General features: G+C 40.7%; 1 protein-coding gene across 1 annotated transcript in view; it reads left to right on the top strand.

The window, feature by feature from the left end:
* The first annotated feature begins 3,638 nt into the window (after positions 1 to 3,638).
* LOC116743185 (protein transport protein Sec16B-like) overlaps positions 3,639 to 27,493 on the top strand; it is a 96,548-nt gene continuing 72,693 nt past the window's right edge. Inside the window, exon 1 of the mRNA XM_032611505.1 lies at positions 3,639 to 3,748. The gene's annotated coding sequence lies outside the window, so the exon portion shown is untranslated. The remainder of the gene's footprint in view (positions 3,749 to 27,493) is intronic.

Here is a 27,493-nt window from a genome sequence, read left to right as displayed (position 1 = left end):
TGTCGTGATCAGTATCAGGAAAGGCCCCAACTTCCCTTCACACCCGGTGAGTAGGAAGGGGCCAAGTGACTGCTTCAAAAAAAGAAGATATAGAGTGTTTTCAGAACCATGTGCTTCATCTTGGGCACTACGATGGCGGTGTCTGCCTGCTGTCAGTGGTGTCTTAGATATGTCAGCCTCACTACTAATTAGAATCACTAGATTGCAAGTGCTGTGAGGGAAGGTTCTATTACTGTCTTGCTCATCGTTATTTCCCTCCCCCCACCCCCAGCCCCATTAGTACTCTTGTATCTGGCTCATAGTAGATGCTCAATAAATACTTGATGGATTGATTGATTGAAATATAGTTGATGTACAATGTTATGTTAGTTTCATGTGTACTACATAGTGATGTGACATTTGCATACATTATGAAATGATCACTATGGTAAGTCCAGTAACCATGTGTCCCATACAAAGTTATTACAATATTATTGACCATATCCTTATGCTATATATTATATCCCTGTGGCTTTTTATTTTACAACTGAAGATTTGTACCTCTTAATCCCCTTCACTTATTTCATCCACCCCTCAATAAATACTTTAAAAATGCGTAAACGAACAAATACAATTTTACATATCATTATGCTCACCAGAATCCTGATCAGAACCATCATTGGCCGTAGTCATTCCCTTTCATTCCTTGACAGTGCCTCAATTTTGTTTTTACCCTGAAGGATCATAAACATCTGGTTGCAGCTAAAACTCTCAGTCCTCATGAATACATTCCCAAAGAAACCTAATACCAGAGGATCAGAAAGAAACAGTTTATACATTTCTTAGCAGCCTGCTCTCTGATTTGCATTATGCCCAATCTGATTACATTTAGATCCTGAATATGTGGACCAATGACTGATTTTTGTTGCTGAAATTTATTAAAAGAGATATAAGTATAGTTTAGTATGTATCTGTATATATATATATATATATAAAAGTAATATACAGTTATATACTGTAAATATACAGTACATGTATATTTTATACAGATATATACTATTAGGGATGCAGTGATTGCATATTAGGGATACAGTGATTGCAAAACAGTTGCTGTGTTTTGGCCTTAGGGTACTTGGTTAAGTCTCAACTCAACAATTGGAACCATTTCCCTCTGTTTGTATTTGTTGAAATGCTGGATGGGGGAAGATGTCATACTCAATTGAGTTATTCTTCTGGCGGCTCAGTGGGAAATGTATGATAATTAAATTCAGAAATTTGGAGGTAGAAGAAGAAAGGGCAGACAACACCAATTCATCCAACTGAGCCAAGTACTATGTGAATAAATATAGTTCATGTCCTCGAGGGCCTCTAGTTCAGAAGAGGAGACATGGGAACAGATAAATACAATATGATGAATTTGTCATTGAGGTGCTGTAGGAACCCAAGGCCCCAGTGATCAAGGTCAAAAGTACTTGTGTACCCGCGATTCTCTGTGCTTTCGCCCATTCTTAAAATTTTCATTTGTGTCACGGTAAGAATGGGACTACTATAGCTTTTTAGGTTGTTATCACGAAATCTTAGTTCACTTTCCTGTGCTTTGGGTACAACACTCTTACCCTTCTTCCTGGGTCGGGGGAACACAAACCCTCTCAGCTCCAGATTACTCATAGGACGGCCTGTTGATCAGGGTTTTCTCATCTCTCTTGTGCTGGGCTTTACAGATAATCTTTAAACTATTTGTTTTAGGAATGGAGTTTTCTGGGACAGTATTGGAGACAGGCACAGATGTCAGCATGGTGAAAGAGGTAAATTAGTTGAATCTAGGGAATTGATGTGTGGGTAACTATGAGAAATGTGCTAACCTCATTTGTAGCCAAAGGGTCTTGCTTCTCCTGGACTTTGCCAGCAGACACCAAAGGGAAAACGAGACGGAGCAGGGAGAAACTAATTCTGAATTGAGGGAAGGAAGTCTGTGGAAGTTCCTGGCTTCGTTAAATATTTTATTACTAATAAAAGGCAGCACCTGGATTTTTAGTTACTGAGAGGATAGAGAATTCTCAAGTTTCAGTCTCATGTGAAAGAAATGAACACTGGGATTCTAATTCATATTAGTCTTTTTCTTTTTTTTTCTTTTTTTCTTTTTTTTGCGGTACGCGGGCCTCTCATGTTGTGGCCTCCCCCGTTGCAGAGCAAAGGCTCCGGATGCACAGGCTCAGCGGCCATGGGCCTAGCGGCTCCACGGCATGTGGGATCTTCCCAGACCGGGACACGAACCCGTGTCCCCTTCATCGGCAGGTGGACTCTCAACCACTGTGCCACCAGGGAAGCCCCATATTAGTCTTTTTCTTGCTCAGTCCTATCATTGTCCAAAATGTGCTCAGATTGGCTTGGCCACCTGATGGGGGTAGTGAGAAAATGGCTGAATTATTTACTGAACAGTAACACTGAACAGATAATTAAGGGAACCTGTGTCTTAGTGGGTCAGAAAGAAAGATTTTCTTTCTTTTTTGGATTAATTCGGGAAGGGATAAATAGCAAGGGCATGCATTTGAACATACCCTTAATGGTATTTTCCCTTCAGGGAGATGGAGTTATTGGCGTGAGTGGCTTTAATGGTATGGCTGAAGAATGCATCACTGACCACAAGGTAGCCCTACCTCTCAATACTAATCCTTGGAGATATTTTTTCTGCTTTCTTTTCTTTACTTTTCATCTATCCATCATTCCTTCTTCTCCTTTCCCTCTCTTTCTTTGTATTCTTTTGGTTATATCTTGTTTCTCAACCAAGCACTTCTTTCTTTCAAATGCTAACCCCCCCCCTTTTTTTTTTTTTTTTGGGGACGCGGGCCTCTCACTGTTGTGGCCTCTCTCTCCCGTTGCGGAGCACAGGCTCCGGACGAGCAGGCTCAGCGGCCATGGCTCACGGGCCCAGCCGCTCCACGGCATGTGGGATCTTCCCGGACCGGGGCACGAACCCGTGTCCCCTGCATCGGCAGGTGGACTCTCAACCACTGCGCCACCAGGGAAGCCCTAAACCCCTTTTTTATATCGGTGTGACAACACTTGCACAGAGGTTTGTTTGTGTAGAGTGGTTTAATGAAGAAGGGCATTTTGTTTTCTGAGCCCCGGAGCAACTGACTGGCTTTCCAACTGGACCATAGTTAGGTGGTTTTGGTAGAAAAACTGGTTTGGGGCATTGAGCTGGATGTAATGGGTTTCTTCCCCACGTTGAGCTTGTGAAAGAGAGAGTCCTGGGAACGTTGCCAGTCAGGGTGGGCGTGGGGTGGGCGTGGGGTGGGCTATGTTTGTGCAGGATGTGAATGATGCCCCCTAGTGGTGAACGGTACACTTTTTTAAAAAACAGCTTTATGTGAGGTAAAATTTTTATACCATCCAGTTCACTCATTATACTACAGTGGCCTGTGTTACCTCCTCTGTAAGCTGGTTCCCTCCTGATCCAGATGCCAGCCTTAGGATTTTCGAAGAGTGATGCACCCAAGTCTTGAACTTGGCCACTGCTTGCTTGGTCTTGACTTCCACTGGACTTGGTTCCTGACATGTGTTGCCCTTTGCAAATCAAATCATAATATATATATTGAGCAGCCTTTATGAAAAGGTACAGGTGCTTAATCTCTAAGTCACTGTTATCTCTTTTATAGGCACTGTGGCAGATTCCAGAAAGGGTCCCCCTCCGAGAAGCTGCTGCCCTGCCGGTATCTTATGGCACTGCTACTTTGGCCTTGGAGCATCAGGCCCATACCCAGCCCGGGTGAGAACTGTGTAGACAATAGAGGGCTAGATGGTACCTTCTCTGATACCAGAAGTGTCCACCAAGACCTTGCCCCTTCCTTTCCTTTCCCTGACCCTTACCTCATGTCTATCTGAGGAAAGGCAGAAGGAAGGTAGCGAGTAACCCAAGATTGGAGTCTGGTGACAGTGGGGATATCTTTTTGTCTGAGAGGGAATGGTAGACTGAGAACTTGGCCAATATGTATTTGGAGAAATCTGTCCCTCAAGTCTGACCCCTCTGGATATCACCTCCTAGAAAACTTTACATTTTAGCCAGCTGGTTTATTTAAACTCGCTTCACTCTGGTTTTAATGGAGGCCTGTGGTATTTGTTTCTGTGAGGCTTGGTTGGGTGTACCTAACTGGGATATTTCAAACTCAGAGGTGCTGAATTTCCCACTTTACCTGGAGCATAACTACAGCTTCTTTCTCTTTTCAGAGAGCCTCAGAATTGATCCAGGGAGATGGGCTTAGTTGAGCAGTGGCTGTTACCTTCTAAAATTTGGCAGTGTTTAGTAGGAGAATGATTTTAGGACAGAATTTATGAAGCAGAAATTGGAGTGGTAGTGCAAAGGAAGGCTGCCACTGGAATGAGGAAGGGACTACCTAGAGAGATTAAGGACCCTTACCTGGGAAGTCTTCAAGACGGGACTAAATTAGCACTGATCTACATACATAACCGAGCCTGAGAAGCTGGAGAGCATACATATATGTGTACATGTACATGAAGGGTCGAATTAAATGGCCTCTCAGTTCTCTTCTTGCTTGAAAATGTCCTAGCTTCAAAATGTTTGTGAAATCATACCGTTGGAGGAGTTTTGATTTCTTGAGTAACACTCATCTTTCTCTGGCACAGAGAAGTTGTTTTAGTGACAGCAGCAGCTGGAGCCACAGGCCGTGCCGTGATTGAAGTGGCAGCAAATGTTCTTCAGGCCAAGGCATTTGCATGTTTGATTCTCCATTAAAAAATATCATACCTCTTATTTTCAAACATGGAATATATTCATTTATTTATTAAAAATCATGTGCAAGTTACTGGGGATGTAAAGTAACCTAGAGTAGGGTCTTGCCATCTGTTTGCTTGCAGACTAGTGAGGGGACTTAGGAGTAAACCACGCATCCTTCTGAGTTACTAGAACCTGGCAAGGTTCAATTCGCTTCACAACCTCTGAAGATTCTATTCCTTCTACCTATAATGCTCTAAACTGTCCCCCCCGAACTTCAAATTTAAACTCAGATGCCGCTTTTTTGGAGAAGTATTCTTTGTCCCTCAGGAGATGTTTGTCCCCTCCCCTGGACTATTTGTATGTGGTCTCATAGCATCCTGTACTTCTCTTTCATAGCATGTGGTTAATCCTTTACTTGTGTCATTACTAGATCAATGTGTCCCTCCCACTGGACTGTAATCCCCATCAAGGCAGGAGTAGTGTCTGTTTGATTCATTATTGCAGTCCCAGCACCTAGCATGGTGCCGAGACCTTAGTAGGCACTCAATAATTATTTCTTGAATGAATGAATAAATACATGAAAGCAAGACCCACCTCTCTACAGGGGCTTTTCTAGGAGGCTGCGGGTGTTAGAGAAGAAGGATTTCTTGGAGGAGGTGGACATTTAAGCTGACTTTTGCAGGACTGATAGCAGTTGAATAGAGGAAGAAGGGAAGGGAAGGCCATTTTAGTGGTGGGAGGACATATTAGAAGACAGAGACATAGGTACTAATGTGATGCATTCAGGGAATTGCAAATAGCATCTGTGGGGCGAAGGATGTGTGTGGGGAACAGTGGGAGATGACTCTAGGGAGGGGGGCAGAGATAAAATCATGAGACACTGAGGAATTTGAACATTTCTTGGAAGCTGCAGGAGCTATTGAGGATTTTGTAGAGAAGTGACATGATCATCTTTGCATTTTGCAAAGTTCACTTTGGTAGCAGTGGGGATGAGGGATAGGGGCAAGGTCAGAGGCAATAGGACAGATTCCTGGAGCAATCCAAGCCAGAAGTGATGATACTTGAAACAAGGCACTGGAGGCGATGATCAAAGAGATACCAAAGTAGAAGAAAATAGAGAATTTGGTGACTGGGGAGCATCCTGATATAGTTGAAGGAACAAAGACTTTGACATTAGCCCGACCTAGGGGCAAACTGTAGCTCTGTCTCTGGCTTAATAGCTTCAGTTTCCTCATTTGTACAATAATGCTTTCTCATTGGGTGCTTGTGGGAATATTGAGGTCACTCGTGCCATGTGCCTGTTTGAGGGCATGGTGTGTCATGGAGGATCCCTTAAAAAGGGATCCTGTTATTATTAGATATTGAGTGGGAAGGCGCAAACTAGGTGCACTTGGGGATTTGCCATTTGTTGGGACTGAGAACCCAGGAGGACATGGTGAGTTCAGTTTTGGATGTGCTGAGTGTGAGGTTCCTGCGTAGCCTGCGGTTGGGATATCCAGAGGCGCCAAGATGCTATACAGGTTTGGTGATAATTGGACTGGTGTGGAATTTCTCCAGGTGGCAGCTCTCTTTTCTCACATTGACTTTCTTTTGGGAAGGACATATGAGTTCTGAAAGCAGTCTTAGATACCAGGAGGCTCTTCATGGAGTATTAACACATTTCAACTCAAAAGTGAGGGCTTTTAGCACCTCTCTTAACGGGGAGAACACAGTTAGTCTCATTGTCTAGAACCACTGACTATTTAACATTTCTGGGAAGATAAAACTGTACCATTTGTTTTATTTATTTATTTTTAATTAAAAAAAAATATTTATTTACTTATTTTTGGCTGTGTTGGGTTTTCGTTTCTGTGAGAGGGCTTTCTCTAGTTGTGGCAAGTGGGGCCACTCTTCATCGCGGTGCGCGGGCCTCTCATTATCGCGGCCTCTCTTGTTGCGGAGCACAGGCTCCAGATGCGCAGGCTCAGTAGTTGTGGCTCACGGGCCTAGTAGCTCCGCAGCATGTGGAATCTTCCCAGACAAGGGCTCGAACCTGTGTCCCCTGAATTGGCAGGCAGATTCTCAACCACTGTGCCACCAGGGAAGCCCTATTTTTAATTTATTTTAAAAGGAGATTCTGCTACTTTTTTTTTTTTTGGTTGCACTGGGTCTTAGTTGCAGCAGTTGGGCTCCTTATTGTGGCAGGTGGGCTCCTTAGTTGTGGCATACATGTGGGATCTAGTTCCCTGACCAGGGATCAAACCCGGGACCCCTGCATTGGGAGCGTGGAGTCTTATCCACTGCACCACCAGGGAAGTCCCTACCATTTGTTTTAAATAGTTATAGGAAGTTAAGTAGAGAGAAAAATTTGTTTTAATTCAGATATTAAAATTAATCTAAGCTATATTTTCTTTAGCAGCAATAATGGTTTTAAGCAAAAACAAACAAAAAAATAATGTCATCATGCCACCTACTTGGAACAGGTCATTTTGATAACATCTTTCATTCACAGTATTTCATATTGCTTTCACATTGCCTCCACAGCAATTATCTTACCCTTGGTCCTCACAGACCCCTTGGGAGATGGGGAAAGCAAGTGTTTATTATCCCTATTTCACAGACAAAGAAGGTGAGGCACGAAGAGAGAAAATGATTCACAGCAGGCCTCACTGGGACCTACAGAGAATCCTGGGGTTGGAATCAGGTGCCTGACCCTTGACTGGTGTCTTCCCTCTATGGCACTGTGTGCTGATAGCAGTCAGTGAAATGCAGATGTTTGAGGGTTCCACGGGAGAGTATATGAGGGTAACTTTCAGTTTCAAATAGTTATGGGTGAGTTTGGAATTTTTGAAGGACACAGATGTTCTTGGGTGTTTGCACATTCTGAATGTCACCTTGGGGCCAAAGTGCTTGGGCTGGTGGATGCTGCTCAGGGCTAAGGCACCTCTAGGCAATTCTTGAGTGTCTGAAGATTTTCTGGAGACTTCCAAACCCCAGACCTCCTCACAATATCACCCACAGCCATCTATGCCATCTTTGGCAGGTCTTAGGCATGGCTTTCTCCCAGGGTGATGGAGTGGAAAAGCATGGGCTTTGGAATCAGCAGCATTGGATTTGAACAGTTGTTCTATCACCTACTACCTGGATGATCCTGGCTTAATTATTGGGTTGGACAAGAAGTTTGTTTGGTTAGTGAATACATTGTTCAGTAAAGTTCTTCATGAAAATGAAAAATGTGTCTTTTATTTTTACTTAAAACAGAACAAACTTTTTGGCCGACCCAATACTTAACCTCTCTGGGTCTTTGTTTCCATCTACAGAATGGGAGTAACTGTACCTCCCCCATAATGTTCTTATGAGGTTTAAATAGAATAAACGATTGCATATGTGTAACAATAGATTCAGTTTATCCAACACTTTGTTTTCTAAGTGCTTTATATACACTATTCCATTTAATTTTAAAAATTTATCTTATTTTATGGATGGGGTAACTGAAGCTTAGAGGAGTTGGCAGGCAAAATAGAGGTTAAAAGCATGAACTCTAGAGACGAATTGCCTGGGTTTGGATCCCAGTTCTGCCTCCCATGAGCTGTGTGACCTTGGGCAAGATACTTAACCTCTTTTGCCTCAGTTTCTTCATCTTTAACATGGGGATAATAATAGTATGCATATTATTGGGATATTAAGATTAAATGAGTTATTAATATATGTAAAGCATTTAGAATAGTGTTGGGCACATAGTAAGCACCATGTAAGTGTTAGTTCTTACTAAGTAATTTGCCTTAGGTAATACAGCTAGTTAGTAGCAGAGCCAGGATTTGAACTCAGGTCTGTCTGACTTCAAGATCTTTCCATTGAATCATGTTTTACCCTCTGAGAAGTTTTTCCTGATCTTGTAGATCGAGGTTAGATACCTCTAGCTTGCACATACTGGACCCAGTATGATGGCAGTACTTCTGCCATCATACTGCTGGATCTTGCTTTTTTGACTCTAAGCTGGTTATTTAGCTTGTGTCCTTACTACTTGACTCATAGTGGGTACTCAATAAATGGTGGTTTTAATTTGCATTTGGAGAAGAACTTGTGAGTGTCTCCTGAACTGTCGCCTAGCTAGACCCACTGGGGTTCCCGGATTCCTGGAAATGTGGATCACGTTGCCAGTGGGTATGCAGGGGCCAGTGTGATGGTGCTGTGTGATGGGCCTTATGTGTTGGGTTGAGGCTGATGCTAGGACAGTGAGGTCACGCTGGTTTCCTTCTTTAGTTGGAGGCTGGGTGGGTGGGGTGAGCCTTCTTGGTACGTATTCTGGACCATCAGAAGCATTGTGTTCTTTATGTAGGTAATAGCTGCAGCCGTGCAAGCTGGCGATGCAGAGGGGTGCACAGTCCATCGTGAGCTACAGTCAGGGCAGCCTGAAGGAAGCAGTGGGGAAGCTGATGGGCAGTGGTGGGGTGAACGTGGTCATTGATACCGTGGAAGGAGATATCTTCCTGGAGGCTCTCCGCAGGTACATGCAGTGGTCCTCCCGAGTGGGCTAGACCTGGGGCTCTGCAGAAACCTTTCCAGACCTCTGTCTTCCTTCTGGCCTTGCTTCTTTTTTGTCTTTGCTGCTCACTTTTCCCATAGCCACCGGCATCAACGAGAACAGCTGAGTGGCCGGGTGAAAAGGAATAGAAGCAGAGGGAAAATCAGGAAATGCTTAAATATAGCAAAAACAAAATAGCCAACTGGAAAATATCCAAAAAACGACTGCGGACTCTCTAGTTGGAAATATCAAATATTTTAGAAATTATACATGTGTTAAATTCAGCTATGCCTGCCCCCACTAACTACTTTATATACATGGTGTCGGTAATTCTTGAGATCATTGTTCAGATGTTAGAATTACTGGGGTGGCAGTCTCCCATTCACTGAGCAGCAAGGTACAGACTCTTTTGATCTTACTGGTTTCTGAAGCAGCAACCAGTATAGGTGTCTCCTTGACTTGTTTTATTAAAAAAAAAAAAATCACTGGAGATTTCATGGGACTGCTGTAACCACACCAATTCTCATTCTGTTTCAACCAGGGACCCTGGAGGGCTCTGATAATGTTAGCTTCATTTCTTGTGTCATCCTGGTAAGCACAGTTTTGTGGTTTATCTTAGTTTAAAGTAGAAGAGACAGAAGCAGAGAGAGCAGCTTGCCCACAGAAGGGATCCATGTGGTTCTATAGCCCCTGTGCATCACTGCACTGTGTCCACTACTGTGCTTAGACAGGAGGCAAAGGGAGGAGTGTGTTGACTAAATGGGGAGCCAGGACAGAGGACTGCTAATACATACCCTTCTCTTGCCTTCCAGGTAATAGTATTTTGTCAATTATTCAAAATTCCCTAGAAAAGTATATAAATTAAATGAGTCCTAAAGTAAGCATTAGTGTAAAGCAAATGATGCTTCATGAGAGTGTCTGAATTCTTATTCTTGCTTCCTAAGTTCAAAATTTTCAAACTGAGTTGTTCAGCATTGGAATGATATCTGTTTATACCTGATTCCCTTCCACAAAGTAGTTGAGTAGTTAAATAGACAGCTTTGATTCTAAAGTGGGTTCCCTTACAAGACTGGCTAGTTTCTCTGACCCCCTACTATCTTGCTTATGGCTTATTTTTCTATTTTCCTACAGAGGAATACAAATTGGTGTAGAATGGGTCACCCCTGCCAGTTTGTAAGGTCAATAGGAATTCCTAGCTGGGTGTTTAATGCATGTTGCTTTTTTTGTTAATTGTGGTAAAATATACAGTAACCTAATATTTAGCATTTTAACCATTTGTAAGTATACAATTAAACATGTTGACAATGTTGTGTCAACATCCCCAACAAAAACTCTGTACCCATTACACACCTGCCCCCCACCCCCAAAACCTACTTTGTCTCTCTGAATTAATGTACATTGCTTTCTCTCCCCTCATTCTGTGTTTTTTTAATTGTGGTAAAAAATACATAACAAAAGACTTGCTACATTTACCATTGTAAAGTGTAAGTTCAGTAGTGTTAAGTATATTTACATTGTTGTGAAACAGATCTCCATAAGTTTTTCTTCTTGCAAAGCTGAATTCTATATCCATTAAACAACAGCTCCTCTTTCCCCGCTTCTCCCCAGCCCTTGGTAACCACCATTCTACTTTGCTTCTATGAATTCGACTACTTTAGATACCCCATATAAGTAGAATAATACAGTAGTTGTCTTTTTGTAAATGGCTTATTTCACTTACCATAATGGCCTCAAGGTTCATGCATGTTTTAACATGTGACAGGATTTCCTTCCTTTTTGAGGCTGAATAATATTCTACTGTATGTATATAACACATTTTGTTTAAACATCCATCAGTTGATGGACATTTGGATTGTTTCCACCTCTTGGCTATTATAGATAGTACTGCTGTAAACATGGGTGTACAAATATCTCTTCAAGACCCTGCTTTCACTTCTCTTGGATATAGATTCAGAAGTGAGATTGCTGGATCATATGGTAGTTCTATTTTTAATTTTTTGAGGAACCTCCATACTGTTTTCCATAGCATTTGCACCATTTTACAATCCCACCAACAGTCCATGAGGGTTCCATTTCTCTAAATCCTTGCCAACACTTATTTTCTGTTTTTTTTTTCTTTTTTTAAATAGTAGCCATCCTAATGGCTGTGAATGTACATTGCCTTTTATAATCTTTTTTTTCTTCTCCTTTTCCCCTCAGCCTGGCATGGGAGGGCAGGATTGTGGTGGTGGGTTTTGCTGGAGGAACCATTGCTTCTGTGCCGGCCAGTCTTCTGCTCCTGAAGAATATCTCTGCCATGGGGCTGTACTGGGGCCGATACCAGGACCAGAACTTTCCCCTCTTCTTCAGAGGCCTGTCCTCAGCAATTCAGTACTGCCAGGAAGGGTGCATCCAGCCATACATTGGAGCGGTTTTTAAGCTGGAGGAAGTGAGACGCTCTTAAGGGATGTGATGTAGATAAGGCCAGGAAATAATCTGTGCCAAACTACTGGATAGTTTCTCTCTAGGTACTATAAATCCTCCTTTTATAGAATTAAAGAGTAAACACAATGCAGAATAATGAGGTCTCACAGGCTGCAGAGTCATAGGATTTCTCCCTGTTGGGTTGTATGGCTGTATACTCAGGCCTGGTAAGCCAGTGGGAAACTGAAACTGTGAAGGCCTTGAAGGAGCTGGATTTTGAGGGCTCTGTCTACATCACTGGTGTCTTAAATAGAGGGATGTGATAGTACTTAGAAAATAATTTACCCGTGTTGATATGAACTCTGAACTTCACAACATACAAGTCTAAAAAGGAAGCACTTAACTTGACCTTTGATTTTAGAATACAGACTCCTTTAAAGTACAACCAGATGATTTAAGCTGGAGTTCTGTGAACAGAACACCAAAATCATGCTCAGTATCATATGACTATAATTCATCCATTAGTCACTGTAGTTAATTTCATTGGCTGTTCAAGCCCTTTTTCATTCCCTCACAGTCCCATTAATGTGGCCTAAACTTCCTCCGAAGTATAATTGTGTGCATTCATATGCAGTATAGTTGTAAATGTGATTCTGTTATGCATTCACTGTGAAGGGTTTGTTTTCTTTTGGTTGCACCTTGTGGCTTATGGGACCTTAGTTTCCCAACCAAGGATCGAAACCCGGACCCTGGCAGTGAAAGTACTGAGTCCTAACCACTGGACCTTCAGGGAATTGCTGAAGGGTTTTTTTTTTTTTGGCTTAATTTGTTTTAATGTTCAAAAAACTGTTTTGGTAACTCTAGTCAGCCACTGATGGAGGTGGTGTTCCATTCATATGCAGACTAGTGGAGCCCAAGCTGCCAGGCTTCATTGCTCTCCAGCCTTCCATTTTTCTGTTTTTCCTATGATGAGGCACATTCTTCTCAAACATGTTTTACTTTCCTCCTCATCTTTTTGGTATGTCAGTCAAGAAGGTAATGTTCAGTGGTAAAAAGGGAACCTGACTGGCCGTCAGATAACTGTTGGATTCGATTCTGTTTTAGCTCTGTCCCCATCTGGTTACAACTTTGTGGAAGTCCTCTCACCTTTCTGACCTTCACTTTCCACATCTCTGAAGTTGAGGGGCAGGAATTCCTGCCGTGGCACTTTCACTGCCAAGGCTGGGTTCAATCCCTGGTCGGGGTACTAATATCCCATAAGACGTGTGGCATGGCCAAAAAAAAAAAAAAAAAAGTTGAGGGGTAGGACGGTATCAGTGGCTTTCAGATTATACTTCTGAGCCACATTCGGGATGGGGGGTTGCTGGTGTAGACTTGAGCCTCTTGGGCTCTGGGACTCCATTTCTGCTGCTGAGGCCTGAGTAGCTGCACGTTTTTATTTTTTTATTCATGCTTTTCTTAAGAAAAGGTTTTGTGGCTTAAAAACTTGAAAACCACCAGTTTAGAGAATTTCTGGATCCCTTTGCATCTTGTGGCTTTTATTATGTGACTCATAAACTGAGGTTTGCTGTACCTGTGGCTCACACACACCTGTTGATGGAGGATAAGCACAGTTAGGCAGTACCGGCGTGGAACTGCGTGCTAGTCTGTGCTGTTTCTTCTCTGCTTTGGTGTGTTCTAGGTGCATCTGGTAAGAGAAGAAGCCAGAGGTAGATTACGATTTTAATCATCCACAATGATATCCTCTCTTCTCTTAAACACAAATTACTAACCTGCTGTCAGCTTCCATTTGCCCTCCTTTTCACTGAGGAGGGCACATAGGATTTTTCTAGTTCTTCCCACTCTGCTGACCTTCCCGTTATCAACTGTTCCCCGAGGCCACGCTCCCTAACATATTTCAAGCATCTCATTTACACACCATCCATTTACTATTTCTTCCCTTTCTGCTTCTTTCAATATGCAAGCCATTTAGAATAATAGTAATAACGGCAGCTCACAGATGTTAGGTGCTTATTATGGGTCAAGAACTGTGCTAAGCACTTTACAGGCATCTTCTCACCTAATCTTTGCAACAACCCTTTGAGGTATGAACCATTTTTATCACATGTTGCAGATGAAGAAATCAAGACTTGTAGATCTAAGAAACCTGCTGTATTGTATGTAGTAATGACAGACCCGAAATCCAGTCCAGGTGTGTTTCTGACTCCAGAATTGGAGCTCCTCATGGCTGTGTCAAACTCTCTCTTCAAACAAGCCAGGAAATTGCTTCTTAGAAACCTTATTCTAGTGTATGAAGTTTATCCATCTATCATGGAATCATCTATGTGAATGAACTATCTCACCGTTAAAATGACCAGGAATCTTGAATTTTCCTAAGCAGTACCAGAATTTATATATTTTGTTCTTTTAAAATTAAGATGATTAAATGAAATTATAATTAATTTCATTGAACATTGAAAGCCTGGATAATATTTTTTTCATGTTTCCAGGTATACATGTATGTATCTGCTCTCTGCTTTCTATTCTATTCCCTTGGTTCATGTATCTGTTCCTATAATAGTATCACACTGTTTTATGTTTTTAGCTTTGAAGCATGTTTTAATATCTGGAAGAGTAACTCTTCCACCTGTGTTCTTCTTTTTCAAATATGACTTAGCTCTTAGTGAATCTTTATCCTTTTAGATAAATTTTGGAATAAATTTCTTTAGTTTGTCAAAAAATCTGGCTGAAATTTTGAATGGAATTGTGTTGACGTTAGAGATTAATTTGGAGCAGTACTGATATTTTTACAATTTTAAGTTGTCTCTTTTATGAACAGGGATATATTGCTATTTATTCAGATCTTTCATGTTTTTAAATAGAATTTAAAGTTGTTCTCCTTAAAGTTGTGTGGATTGTTCTGAGTTATGTTAATTACAAGTACCTTACTGGTTTTGTTGCCCTTGAGAACAATATTTTATTTCTGTTATATTTCCCAGTTGATTATTTCTGATATAGAGAAATACCAGTAATTTTTGTAAGCTGATCTTGTATCTTGTAAGTTTCCTCCATGTCTTTTCATGGCTTGATAGTTCATTTCTTTTTATCACTGAATAATATTACACTGTATGGATATACTACAGCTTGTTTACCCATTCACCTACAGAAGGACATCTTGTTTGCTCCCAAGTTTTGGCAAATATGAACAAAGCTGCTATAAACATTCTTGTGTAGGTTTTTGGGTAGATGTAAATTTTCAACTCATTTGGGTAAATACTTAGGAATGCGATGGCTGGATCATATAAGATTATGTTTAGTTTTTTTTTTTTTTTTGCAGTACGCGGGCCTCTCAATGTTGTGGCCTCTCCCGTTGCGGAGCAACAGGCTCCAGATGCGCAGGCTAGCGGCCATGGCTCACGGGCCCAGCCGCTCCGCGGCATGTGGGATCTTCCCGGACCGGGGCACGAACCCATGTCCCCTGCATTGGCAGGAGGACTCTCAACCACTGCGCCACCAGGGAAGCCCTATGTTTAGTTTTATAAGAAACTGCTATACTGTCTTCCAAAGTAGTTGTATCATTTTGCATTCCCACCAATAAAGAATGAGAGTTGCCATTGCTCCACATCCTCGTCAGCATTTGGTGGTGTTAGTTTTTGGATTTTAGACATTCCAATAGGTGTGTAGTAGAGGTATCTCACTGTTGTTTTAATTTACAATTCTCTAATGACAATATGATGAGCATCTTTTCATATGCTTATTTACCATCTATATATCTTTTTTTTTTTTTTTTTTTTTTTTTTTTTTACCGGTACGTGGGCCTCTCACTGTTGTGGCCCTTCCCGTTGTGGAGCACAGGCTCCGGACGCGTAGGCTCAGCGGCCACGGCTCACGGGCCCAGCCGCTCCCCGGCACGTGGGATCTTCCCGGACCGGGTCACGAACCCGTGTCCCCTGCATCGGCAGGCAGACTCTCAACCACTGCACCACCAGGGAAGCCCTGTATATCTTCTTTAGTAAAGTGTCTGCTTAGAGCTTTTGCACATTCGTAAATGGGGTTGTTTGTTTTCTTATTGTTGCGTTTTAAGAATTCTTTGTGTATTTTAGGTACAAGTTCTTTATCAGATATGCATTTTGCAAATATTTTTGTTCCAAGCTGTGGTTTATATTTTTATTCTTTTGAGTGTCTTTTGCAGAGCAGAAGTTTTTAATTTTAATATGTCCAATTTACCAATTTTTTTTCATGGATTGTGCTTCGGTGTTATATCTAAAAAACTCATTCCTAAACCTAAGGTGCCTTAGTTTTTATCTTGTCTTCTTCTGGAAGTTTTTTAGTTTTGCCTTTTACACTCATGTATAAGATCCATTTTGAGTTAATTTGGTGAAAGATATAAGGACAGTGTCTTCATTCATTTTTTTGCATTGGATATTCAGTTGTTCCAGCACCATTTCTTTTTTTTAAATAAATACATAAAGGCACACATTTATCTATTTATTTTTAAAATTTTGTTTAGTTTTGGCTGCGTTGGGTCTTCATTGTTGCATGCAGGCTTTCTCTAGTTGTGGTGAGTGGGGACTACTCTTCATTGTGGCACATGTGCTTCTCATTGTGGTGACCTCTTGTTGCAGAGCACAGGTTCTAAGTGCGCAGGCTCAGTAGTTGTGGCGCATAGGCTTAGTTGCTCTGAGGCATGTGGGATTTTCCCGGGCCAGGGATTGAACCCATGTCCCCTGCAATGACAGTCGGACTCAACCACTGCGTCACCAGGGAAGTCTCCAAACTTACTTCTTAATGTGAGCTATTTTTCCATTGAAATGAAAGTTAGTTTTCAAAAATATCAAGATACCAACTTTGAAGCTAATTTTAGAATTTCCTGACACCTTTTGGGGTAGTAGAAGACATGCTGGAGAGACCCCAGGAGAGAAGGAAGACAAATCAGGATTGAGAAAAGTACACAAGCCCCACTGGGAGCTACCTTTCCCACCGTTCAGAGCTGATCAGTAGATATCACTAGTAATAAAGATCGATTGTCCCCAGCTCACTAATGTCAAAATGACTTAGATTGAAAGAGGCAGTCATTAAGGAGAGTGAGTTTCTTCAGGTTTAACAAGTATTGGTTAGAACCCCTAATGACCTGCTCTCTGCTTGCCTGTGTTCCTGCTTCATTAGACTGATTTTATTTGAAAGCATTTGACTCACATTTTAGTCATCGTTTGGTTGTTCTACCGTCTAAGCCATTAGTCTGAAAAAATAATCAATGCAGCTCCAAGTGACAGCATTTATTCTATATTCACAGACTTTTCCCAGCTCTCTCTTGTAGGCTGGCTGCTGGAGAAATCACTCCCACACAGCTACCTCTTATTTTCCTCTGTGGGTCTATCCACCTGCACACACTTCTCTTGACAACTGAAGTGAGGTTTTGTGCTATTAGCTGTGGAATAATCCTGTCTGCACATCACCCGTGTATTTGTCCCTGCTCCTTCCTCTGCAGCCTGTGTGGCTGTAGAACGCTATCTTTTCTATTGGAACTATGGTAAAGACAACGAAAGATTTGTTCTTCGGCAAGTAAAGGAAAATAAAAGTATCTGCACATAATCACTTTTATTTAACAACAAAAAAAAAGCTAAGTAAACTAAGAAAAATTCACAGTATTGTTTCTCTTATTTTCCTTCCAAGATTGTATAACTAAATAAAGAGCAGTGATTTTTTTCAAAATGTTTATTGTTTATATGGGTCATGTGAGGGAAGGAAAGGGTTGTATGTGATGTACATCCTCATTATGAAATACTAAGCAGTTATTAAAAAGAATGAGACAAACACATGTTGGCATGTCTCCTTGTTCTCTTCCGTGCTGCCTCTTTTTTTTTTTTAATAGATCTTTATTGGAGTATAATTGCTTCACAGTACTGTGTTAGTTTCTGTTGTACACCAAAGTGAATCAGCCATGTGCATACATACGTCCCCATATCCCCTCCCTCTTGAGCCTCCCTCCCATCCTCCCTATCCCACCCCTCTAGGTCATCACAAAGCACTGAGCCGATCTCCCTGTGCTACGCTGCTGCTTCCCACCAGCCAACTATTTTATATTCGGTAGTGTATATATGTCAGTGCTCCTCTCCAGACACCATGCTGCCTCTTCATCACAGCTAGACTGGAGATCTGAGCTGGAAATATGCTGATTTCTGAAACTTTATCATTGTTGAGGAATCATACACAAAGTGGTTATTTTAGCTGTACATAGAAATGGCCAGTTTCCTGAACTTTGTTGAGTTCTATCATTATCTTTAAAAATGATATTGTTAAAATAATTACAATACCACAGGGTCATTGAAAAAAGTCAAACCAGCAAGGAGTTTTTAAGTAGAAGTTTCTATTCTATTTTTCTGTATCCTGTCTCAGTCCCTTTCTCCAGGGCAACCACTGTAAGCAGTTTGGTGTTAGTCTTGCAGACCTTTTTATTTGTATTTGTTTATTTTTTATTGATATTTAGTTGACTTATAATAATATGTTAGTTTCAGGTGTATTGCAGGCCATTTAAAACATGGACACACATGCATAAACACATACACATGTATACATACACACAGAGATTTTTTAAAAATAAAGACATACATAGGTTTAAAAAATAACTGATCATAGTATTCATACTGTTCTGTAATGTACTATTTTAAATTAATAATATATCATGGACATCATTCTGTATTAGAACATATAGACTTATTCTTTTTAACAGCTGCCTAGTATTCCATAATGGGGATGTATAATCCATACAACCGTTTCCTCATTAGTGAGTTTATTCATCTATCTAACAAACATTTATTGACGTGCTTCTGTGTTCCAAGCTCAGCACAGCACGGGGAATATGATGGTGAGCAAAAGTTTACAAATCTGGTGGGGGAGACAGACATAAATTAAAACCATGCCCAAGCAGTGCCGTGAAAAGCATAGTGGAAGAATTTAACTCAGGGAGGTCAAGATTGGATTTCCTGAGCAAAGACCCTTGAACCTCTATATGAAGTTGGAGCCTTCTAGGAATCTAATTCTAGGAATTTAAATAATCAGGGAAGACAAGGAAGAATATGCTAGGACCCTGTGGCAAATGAAAGCATGGTGAGTAAAGAGGCCTGAACGAAGGCTAGTGGGGCTGGAGCTTAAGAAATGAAGGCGAGTGTTGTGAGATGAGGCTGGAGGTGGGACCAGGTTAGGCAGGACTGGTGGGCCCATTCTGGGTGTTTTGCCTTTACCCTATGAGCAATGGGATGCCATTGAAGTGTTCTAAGCAGGGGTGGGGTAGGGATGGCATGACCAGAATGGCATAGTCTATAGTGAGGAGGAAGGACTGGAGAGGGAGACCAGGTAGGAGTCCATGAAAGTCCAAATGGGAGATAATGGTCTTGGATTAAGGTGGTGATTATGGGGAAGGAGAGAAATGGACAGCACGGGAGCTGTGTGGGAGGTAAAAGTGAAAGGACTTGGTGTTCGATTGGATATAGCAGTGGGGGTAAGGGGAGGGAGAGAGAAAAGTCAAGACTCATAGGTTCCTGGATAGGTATCTGAGAGGAGGAACATCAAAAGAGAACATACTGAGACATCCAAGAGATGTCAAGTATGCAGTTTTATACCTTTCTGGTGCCAGAGTGGAGGTGTGACCTAGAGATAACAGATTTGGGAGTCATTTGCGTGGAGGTGACAATGATGACTGTGTTGTGGCTGAGATTGCCGCTGGAGAGCAGGTAGAGAGAAAAGGGAAGAGGGTTTAGATTAACCTTAAACATCTTTCCTTTCAATAGAACTATAGAATACTTTGTGACTGTGCTGTGGCCACTGAAAGAGACTCAGAGAGAGGTAGTTTGGTGCTTCAATGTAAATCACAAGTGTTTATAAGGAAGGCTATATTGCCCAGTGGATAAAAGACCATTCTCTCGATGGAAGGCAGTGACTGGGGCTCTAATTCCAGCTGTTTGACTGTGGGTTAGACTCATCTTTTTACTTTTCTCATGTGAAAAATGAGGACAATAATACATTTTTTCTACTATGCATGGTTCATGTGAGGGTCAAGTGAGATCATAATCTATGTGAAAGTGCTTTGCAAATTGTCATTTTCATAATAGATTACAAGGTTGACTAGTAGTGGTGTGTTCAAATTTATTTCAGACTTGAAGCAAAAATGTATATTTTTTTTCATTCAGCCTATGCTGGGCTGACTTGGAGCAAAAGAATTGCTTGATTTTTAAAAGTGTCTCTCAAATATTTCTGCATTTGATTTTAGCTGAAGCCATTTGTGCTCTTTTATAAAGAATGATGGACAAAGTGATGAGGGCCTGATGATCTGATACACCTCAAAGACATACAGAGCCAACCAAGGCCTAGAGAAGGACGCCTAAATTGGGCCAGAGGGTCAGGAGAGGCCTTTGTGGGGGATGATGAAAGAATTAGGGCTTTTCATTCTGGAAAGACCCATGCTGAGAGGGGAGTATAATTGAAATTTATAAAATAATGAAAATCGTAAGATAAAAATATGAATTTATGAAATCCCAGAGCGCAAGAACTAGGGGCAACTTTATCATTTTAAAGAAATAGTTTTAGGGCAAAGTAAAAATAGCACTTCTTTCCACAGAAATAGTGAGTATATGGAACTTACTACTCTAAAATTTGGTTAGCACCAAGCCAACTATTATAAGAGAAAGGCATGTTGTTGGAGGGTAGAATCATAGGAAAGTACAAAATGAAATTAAAACTATTTGGGCAAATCTCCCTAATCTTGGAGGATGACATCATAGAGACTGCCCATTAAGCTTTCCTATCCCTATCTGGCATCTTTATCCAAATCAGCGTTGTTGAGTGGATATGCAAGAGATGACAGAGGACAGAATTGAGCTCAGAGGGCCTGGCTGCAAGTTCTACCTCTCTGACCTTAGGGACCCACTTCTTTTTTATGTACCTCAGTTTCCTCAACTGTAAAAAAAAAAAAAAAAGTCATATCAGCATTAAAACCCACCTAACTATTGTGAGAGATTCAAATGAAGGCCTGTTCTGGAAGTGCTTTATAATTGATAAGCAGATATTATCTATATGAACTTAAGAATTTCCACATTTACTGTAACATCTCCAGTTCTATGTCCTCTAGGTGGGTTGACCTTCATGATCCTGGCTGGCCTCCTTGGGAGCAGTATTTCCCAACTCAGAGTGAAGGAAAGGACTGAGGGCAGGGAACAATCCCTCATCCTCTCGGGAGGTGGAGAGAGTGTAGATACCTCTTCTCTCATGCCCTTTTCCTCCCTGGGAAGATGGAGAAATAAAAGCTAAGGAGAAATTTGCAGTATATCTCTTCTCCTTCATATGTTTTGGGTGGTAAGATGTCACCTAAATAACTAGTGTGCTAGTCTCTGGGTAACTGTGAAGGTTCTTGTGGATCTTGGGAAAACTAAAAAAGGCCAATATAGGGCCGGATGAGAAAAACCATGGGGAATGGTTTCCTACGGTTTCTCATAGGTTTAGGATTTAAGGGAGAGAAAAAAATAGGACTGAAATTTCCTTTCAAGATGGCCATTGCAGTTCACTATGGCAGGAAAGCTGATGGAGATCTGGAGGGAGAGAGTGTGTCTTGCCTGAAGGGTCCTCTGAATTCTCTGTGTGAACCTTGGGAATCTGATTTAGGCAAAGCAGCTAAGGCAACAGCAGGAAGACACAACCGATAACCAATACCTTATTTCCTCCACAGCAAACATGGACTGCTTCACTGGCCTTCCAAGCACTCCACCATCCACCCTCCCCGACATCATTTCCCATGGGGTATTGTGGAAAGGGAATGGCCCATGAGCTAGGCAGCCCTGGATTTGAATTTTGGCTTCACCACTAATTAGCTCAGTGGGCTCAGTCTCCAATCCATAAAATGGTGATAATAGAAACCCCCCTTATCTTTGAGTTGCAGTGAGGAGCAAGTGAGATTATATTTGTGAAGCACTTACCATAGTGCCTGGCACATTATAGGCCCTAAATAAATGTCAACTTTTGTCACGACCCACCAGTACCCTGGACTCTAAGGAAACTGATCTCTGGACAACAGCTCTGTGAAAGCAGGGACCAGGATGCACTTTGCTCACCATTGCATTTGTGGCGCACACACAGTGCCTGAAGAAATAAATCTCTTCACCCCAAGAACCTGTCATTCCCTTTCAGTGCAAGTTATGTCCATTCTGAGCTTGGCTGAAGTCTCGTTTGTTCAGTGAAACCAGCTTGTATTGATCTTGCCCTCCTTGGAACTCTCCTGGCACACAATTCAGCCCTCAGGTTGCCAGGGATTTGCACAGTTGTGTTGTTGCATTGTGTATGGTAGTCTTATCCTTCAGTGATGTTCAACATTCAGGGAACATTTTCTTTTTTTTGAAATTCATTTTATTTATTTATTTTTTATAGAGCATGTTCTTATTAGTTATCTATTTTATACATATTAGTGTATACATGTCAATCCCAATCTCCCAATTTATCCCACCCTCCCCTTTCCCCCCTTGGTGGCCATACATTTGTTCTCTACATCTGTGTCTCTATTTCTGCCTTGCAAACCAAGTTCGTCTGTACCATTTTTCTAGATTCCACATACATGCGTTAATATACGATATTCGTTTTTCTCTTTCTGACTTACTTCACTCTGTATGACAGTCTCTAGGTCCATCCACATCTCTACAAAGGACCCTGTTTCATTCCTTTTCATGGATGACAAATATTCCATTGTATATATGTACAACATCTTCTTTATCCATTCATCTGTCGATGGGCATTTAGGTTGCTTCCATGACCTGGCTATTGTAAATAGTGCTGCAATGAACATTGAGGTACATGTGTCTTTTTGAATTATGGTTTTCTCTGGGTATATGGCCAGTAGCGGGATTGCTGGGTTATATGGTAACTCTATTTTTAGTTTTTTAAGGAACCTCCATACTGGCTGTATCAATTTACATTTCCACCAACAGTGCAAGAGAGTTCCCTTTTCTCCACACCCTCTCCAGCATTTTTTGTTTGTAGATATTTTGATGATGGCCATTCTAACTGGTGTGAGGTGATACCTCACTGTAGTTTTGATTTGCATTTCTCTAATGATTAGTGATGTTGACAGCTTTTCATGTGCCTCTTGTCCATCTATATGTCTTCTTTGGAGAAATGTCTATTTAGTCTTCTGCCCATTTTTTGATTGGGTTGTTCTTTTTTTTTAATATTGAGCTGCATGAGCTGTTTACATATTTTGGAGATTACCCCTTGGTCCATTGATTCATTTGCAAATATTTTCTCCCATTCTGAGGGTTGTCCTTTTGTCTTGTTTATAGTTTCCTTTGCTGCAAAAGCTTTTAAGTTTCATTAAGTCCCATTTGTTTATTTTTGTTTTTATTTCCATTACTCTAGGAGGTGAGTTTAAAAAGATCTTGCTGTGATTTATGTCAAAGAGTGTTCTTCCTATGTCTTCCTCTAAGAGTTTTATAGTGTCTGGTCTTACATTTAGGTCTTTAATCCATTTTGAGTTTATTTTTGTGTACGGTGTTAGGGAGTGTTCTAATTTCATTCTTTTACATGGAGCTGTCCAGTTTTCTCAGCACCACTTATTGAAGAGACTGTCTTTTCTCCATTGTATATCCTTGCCTCCTTTGTCATAGATTAGTTGACCATAGGTGCATGGGTTTATCTCTGGGCTGTCTATTCTGTTCCATTGATCCATATTTCTGGGGGTTTTTTTGCCAGTATATTATTCTCTTGATTACTGTAGCTTTGTAGTATAGTCAGAAGTCAGGGAGTCTGATTCCTCCAGGTCTGTTTTTTTCCCTCAAGACTGTTTTGGCTATTCGGGGTCTTTTGTGTCTCCATACAAATTTTAAGATGTTTTTGATCTAGTTCTGTAAAAAATGCCATTGGTAATCTGATAGGGATTGCATTGAATCTGTAGATTGCTTTGGGTAGTATAGTCATTTTCACAATATTGATTCTTCCAATCCAAGAACATGGTATATCTCTCCATCTGTTTCTGGCATCTTTGATTTCTTTCATCAGTGTCTTATAGTTTTTGAGTATAGGTCTTTTACCTCCTTAGATAGGTTTATTCCTAGGTATTTTATTCTGTTTGTTGCAGTGGTGAATGGGATTTCTTCCTTTATTTCTCTTTCTGATCTTTCGTTGTTCATGTATAGGAATGCAAGAGATTTCTGTGCATTAATTTTGTATCCTGCAACTTTACCAAATTCATTGATTAGCTCTAGTAGTTTTCTGGTGGCATCTTTCGGATTCTCTATGTATAGTATCATGTCATCTGCAAACAGTGACAGTTTTACTTCTTCTTTTCCAATTTGTATTCCTTTTATTCCTTTTTCTTCTCTGATTGCTGTGGCTAGGACTTCCAAAACTATGTTGAATAATAGTGGTGAGAGTGGACATCCTTGTCTTGTTCCTGATCTTAGAGGAAATGCTTTCAGTTTCTCACCATTGAGAATTTTGTTTGCTGTGGGTTTGTCGTATATGGCCTTTATTATGTTGAGGTAGGTTCCCTTTATGCCCACTTTCTGGAGAGTTTTTATCATAAATGGGTGTTGAATTTTGTCAAAAGCTTTTTTTGCATCTATTGAGATGATCATATGATTTTTATTCTTCAATTTGTTAATATGGTGAATCACATTGATTGATTTGCACATATTGAAGAATCCTTGCATCCCTGGGATAAATCCCACTTGATCATGGTGTATGATCCTTTTAATGTGTTCTTAGATTCTGTTTGCTAGTATTTTGTTGAGGATTTTTGCATCTATATTCATCAGTGATATTGGTCTGTAATTTTCTTTTTTTGTAGTATCTTTGTCTGGTTTTGGTATCAGGGTGATGGTGGCCTCGTAAAATGAATTTGGGAGTGTTCCTTCCTCTGCAGTTTTTTGGAAGAGTTTGAGAAAGATGGGTGTTAGCTTTTCTCTAAATGTTTGATAGAATTCACCTGTGACGCCATCTGGTCCTGGACTTTTGTTTGTTGGAAGATTTTGTTTTCTTTCTTTCTTTTTTTTTTTTTTTTTGCAGTACATGGGCCTCTCACTGGATGCACAGGCTCAGCAGCCATGGCTCACGGACCTAGCTGCTCCGTGGCATGTGGGATCTTCCCGGACCGGGGCACGAACCCGTGTCCCCTGCATCGGCAGGAGGACTCTCAACCACTGCACCACCAGGGAAGCCCCTGTTGGAAGATTTTTAATCACAGTTTCAATTTCATTACTTGTGATTGGTCTGTTCATATTTTCTCTTTCTTCCGGGTTCAGTCTTGGAAGGTTATACCTTTCTAAGAACTTGTCCATTTCTTCCAGGTTGTCCATTTTATTGGCATAGAGTGGCTTGTAGTAGTCTCTTATGATGCTTTGTATTTCTGCAGTGTCTGTTGTAACTTCTCCTTTTTCATTTCTAATTTTATTGATTTGAGTCCTGTCCCTCTTTTTCTTGATGAGTCTGGCTAAAGGTTTATCAATTTTGTTTATCTTCTCAAAGAACCAGCTTTTAGTTTTATTGATATTTGCTACTGTTTTCTTTGTTTCTATTTCATTTATTTCTGCTCTGATCTTATGAGTTCTTTCCTTCTACTCACCTAGGGTTTTTTTTTTTTCTTCTTCCTGTAGTTGCTTTAGGTGTAAGGTCAGATTATTTATTTGAGATGTTTCTTGACGTAGGGCTGTATGGCTATAAAATTCCCTCTTAGAACTGCTTTTGCTGCATCCCATAGGTTTTGGATCATCTATTTTTCATTGTCATTTTTCTCTAGGTACTTTTTTATTTCCTCTTTGATTTCTTCAGTGATCTCTTGGTTATTTAGTAACGTATTGTTTATCCTCCATGTGTTTGTGTTTTTTACGTTTTTTTCCCTGTAATTGATTTCAAATCTCATAGCGTTGTGTTTGGAAAAGATGCTTGATATGATTTCAATTTTCTTAAATTTACCGAGGCTTGATTTGTGACCCAAGATGTGATGTATCCTGGAGAATGTTCCATGTGCACTTGAGAAGAAAGTGTAATCTGCTGGTTTTGGATAGAATGTCCTATAAATATCAATTAAATCTATCTGGTCTATTGTGTCATTTAAAACTTGTGTTTCCTTATTAATTTCTGTTTGGATGATCTGTCCATTGGTGTAAGTGAGGTCTTAAAATCCCCCACTATTACTGTGTTACTGTCGATTCCCTCTTTTATAGCTGTTAGCATTTGCCTTATGTATTGAGGTGCTCCTATGTTGGCTGCATATATACTTATAATTATTATATCTTCTTCTTGGATTGATCCCTTGATCATTATGCAGTGTCCTTCCTTGTCTCTGGTAACATTCTTTATTTTAAAGTCTATTTTGTCTGATATGAGTATTGCTACTCCAGCTTTTTTTTTTTTTTTTTTTTTTTTTTTTTTTGCAGTATGAAGGCCTTTCACTGCTGTGGTCTCTCCCGTTGCAGAGCACAGGCTCTGGACACACAGGCTCAGAGGCCATGGCTCATGGGCCCAGCTGCTCCGTGACATGTGGGATCTTCCCAGACCGGGGCACAAACCCGTGTCCCCTGCATCGGCAGGAGGACTCTCAACAACTGCGCCACCAGGGAAGCCCTCCAGCTTTCTTTTGATTTCCATTTGCATGGAATATCTTTTTCAATCCCCTCACTTTCAGTCTGTATGTGTCCCTAGGTCTGAAGTGGGTCTCGCTTTTGTATCCATTCAGCAAGCCTGTTTCTTTTGGTTGCAGCATTTAATCCATTTACCTTTAAGATAATTATCCATATGTATGTTCCTGTTACCATTTTCTTAAGTGTTTTGGGCTTGTTTTTGTAAATCATTTTCTTCTCTTGTGTTTCCCACTTAGAGAAGTTCCTTTAGCATTTGTTGTAGAACTGTTTTGGTGGTGCTGAATTCTCTTAGCTTTTGCTTGTCTGTAAAGCTTTTGATTTCTCTGTCAAATCTGAATGAGATCCTTGCCGGGTAGAGTAATCTTGGTTGTCCGTTCTTTCCTTCCATCACTTTAATATATTGTTCCACTCCCTTCTGGCTTGTAGCGTTTCTGCTGAGACATCAGCTGTTAACCTTATGGGCATTCCTTTGTCTGTTATTTGTCGTTTTTCCCTTGTTGCTTTTAATAATTTTTCTTTTTCTTTAATTTTTGTCAATTTGATTACTGTGTATCTCAGCATGTTTTTCCTTGGGTTTATCCTGCCTGGGACTCTCTGCACTTCCTTGGACTTGGGTGGTTATTTCCTTTCCCATGTTAGGGAAATTTTTGACTATAATCTCTTCAAATATTTTTTTGGGTCCTTTCTCTCTCTCTTCTCCTTCTGGGATCCCTATAATGAGAATGTTGTTGCATTTAATGTTGTCCCAGAGGTCTCTTAGGCTGTCTTCATTTCTTTTCATTATTTTTTCTTTATTCTGTTCTGTGGCAGTGAATTCCACCAATCTGTCTTCAAGGTCACTTATCCGTTCTTCTGCCTCAGTAATTCTGCTATTGATTCCTTCTAGTGTATTTTTCATTTCCATTATTTTATTGTTCATCTCTGTTTGTTTGTTCTTTAATTCTTCTAGGTGTTTGTTCTTTTAATTCTTCTAGGTCTTTGTTAAACATTTTTTGCATCTTCTCGATCTTTGCTTTCATTGCTTTTCTGGAGTCTGGATCATCTTCACTATCATTATTCTGAATTCTTTTTCTGGAACGTTGCCTATCTCCACTTCATTTAGTTGTTTTTCCAGGGTTTTATCTTGTTCCTTTGTCTGGTACATAGTCCTCTGCCTTTTCATTTTGTCTATCTTTCTGTGAATGTTGTTTTCATTCCACAGGCTGTAGGATTGTAGTTCTTCCTGCTTCTAACATTTAGGGAACGTTTGCTCTGACTGGGGTCCTGGGTTAGTGACCC

This window comes from Phocoena sinus, chromosome 1, assembly GCF_008692025.1.
Source record: "Phocoena sinus isolate mPhoSin1 chromosome 1, mPhoSin1.pri, whole genome shotgun sequence".
Classification (NCBI taxonomy): Eukaryota; Metazoa; Chordata; class Mammalia; order Artiodactyla; family Phocoenidae; genus Phocoena; species Phocoena sinus.
The sequence above is the reverse complement of the archived record's forward strand: the minus strand, read 5'-3'. Positions and strand labels throughout refer to the sequence as shown.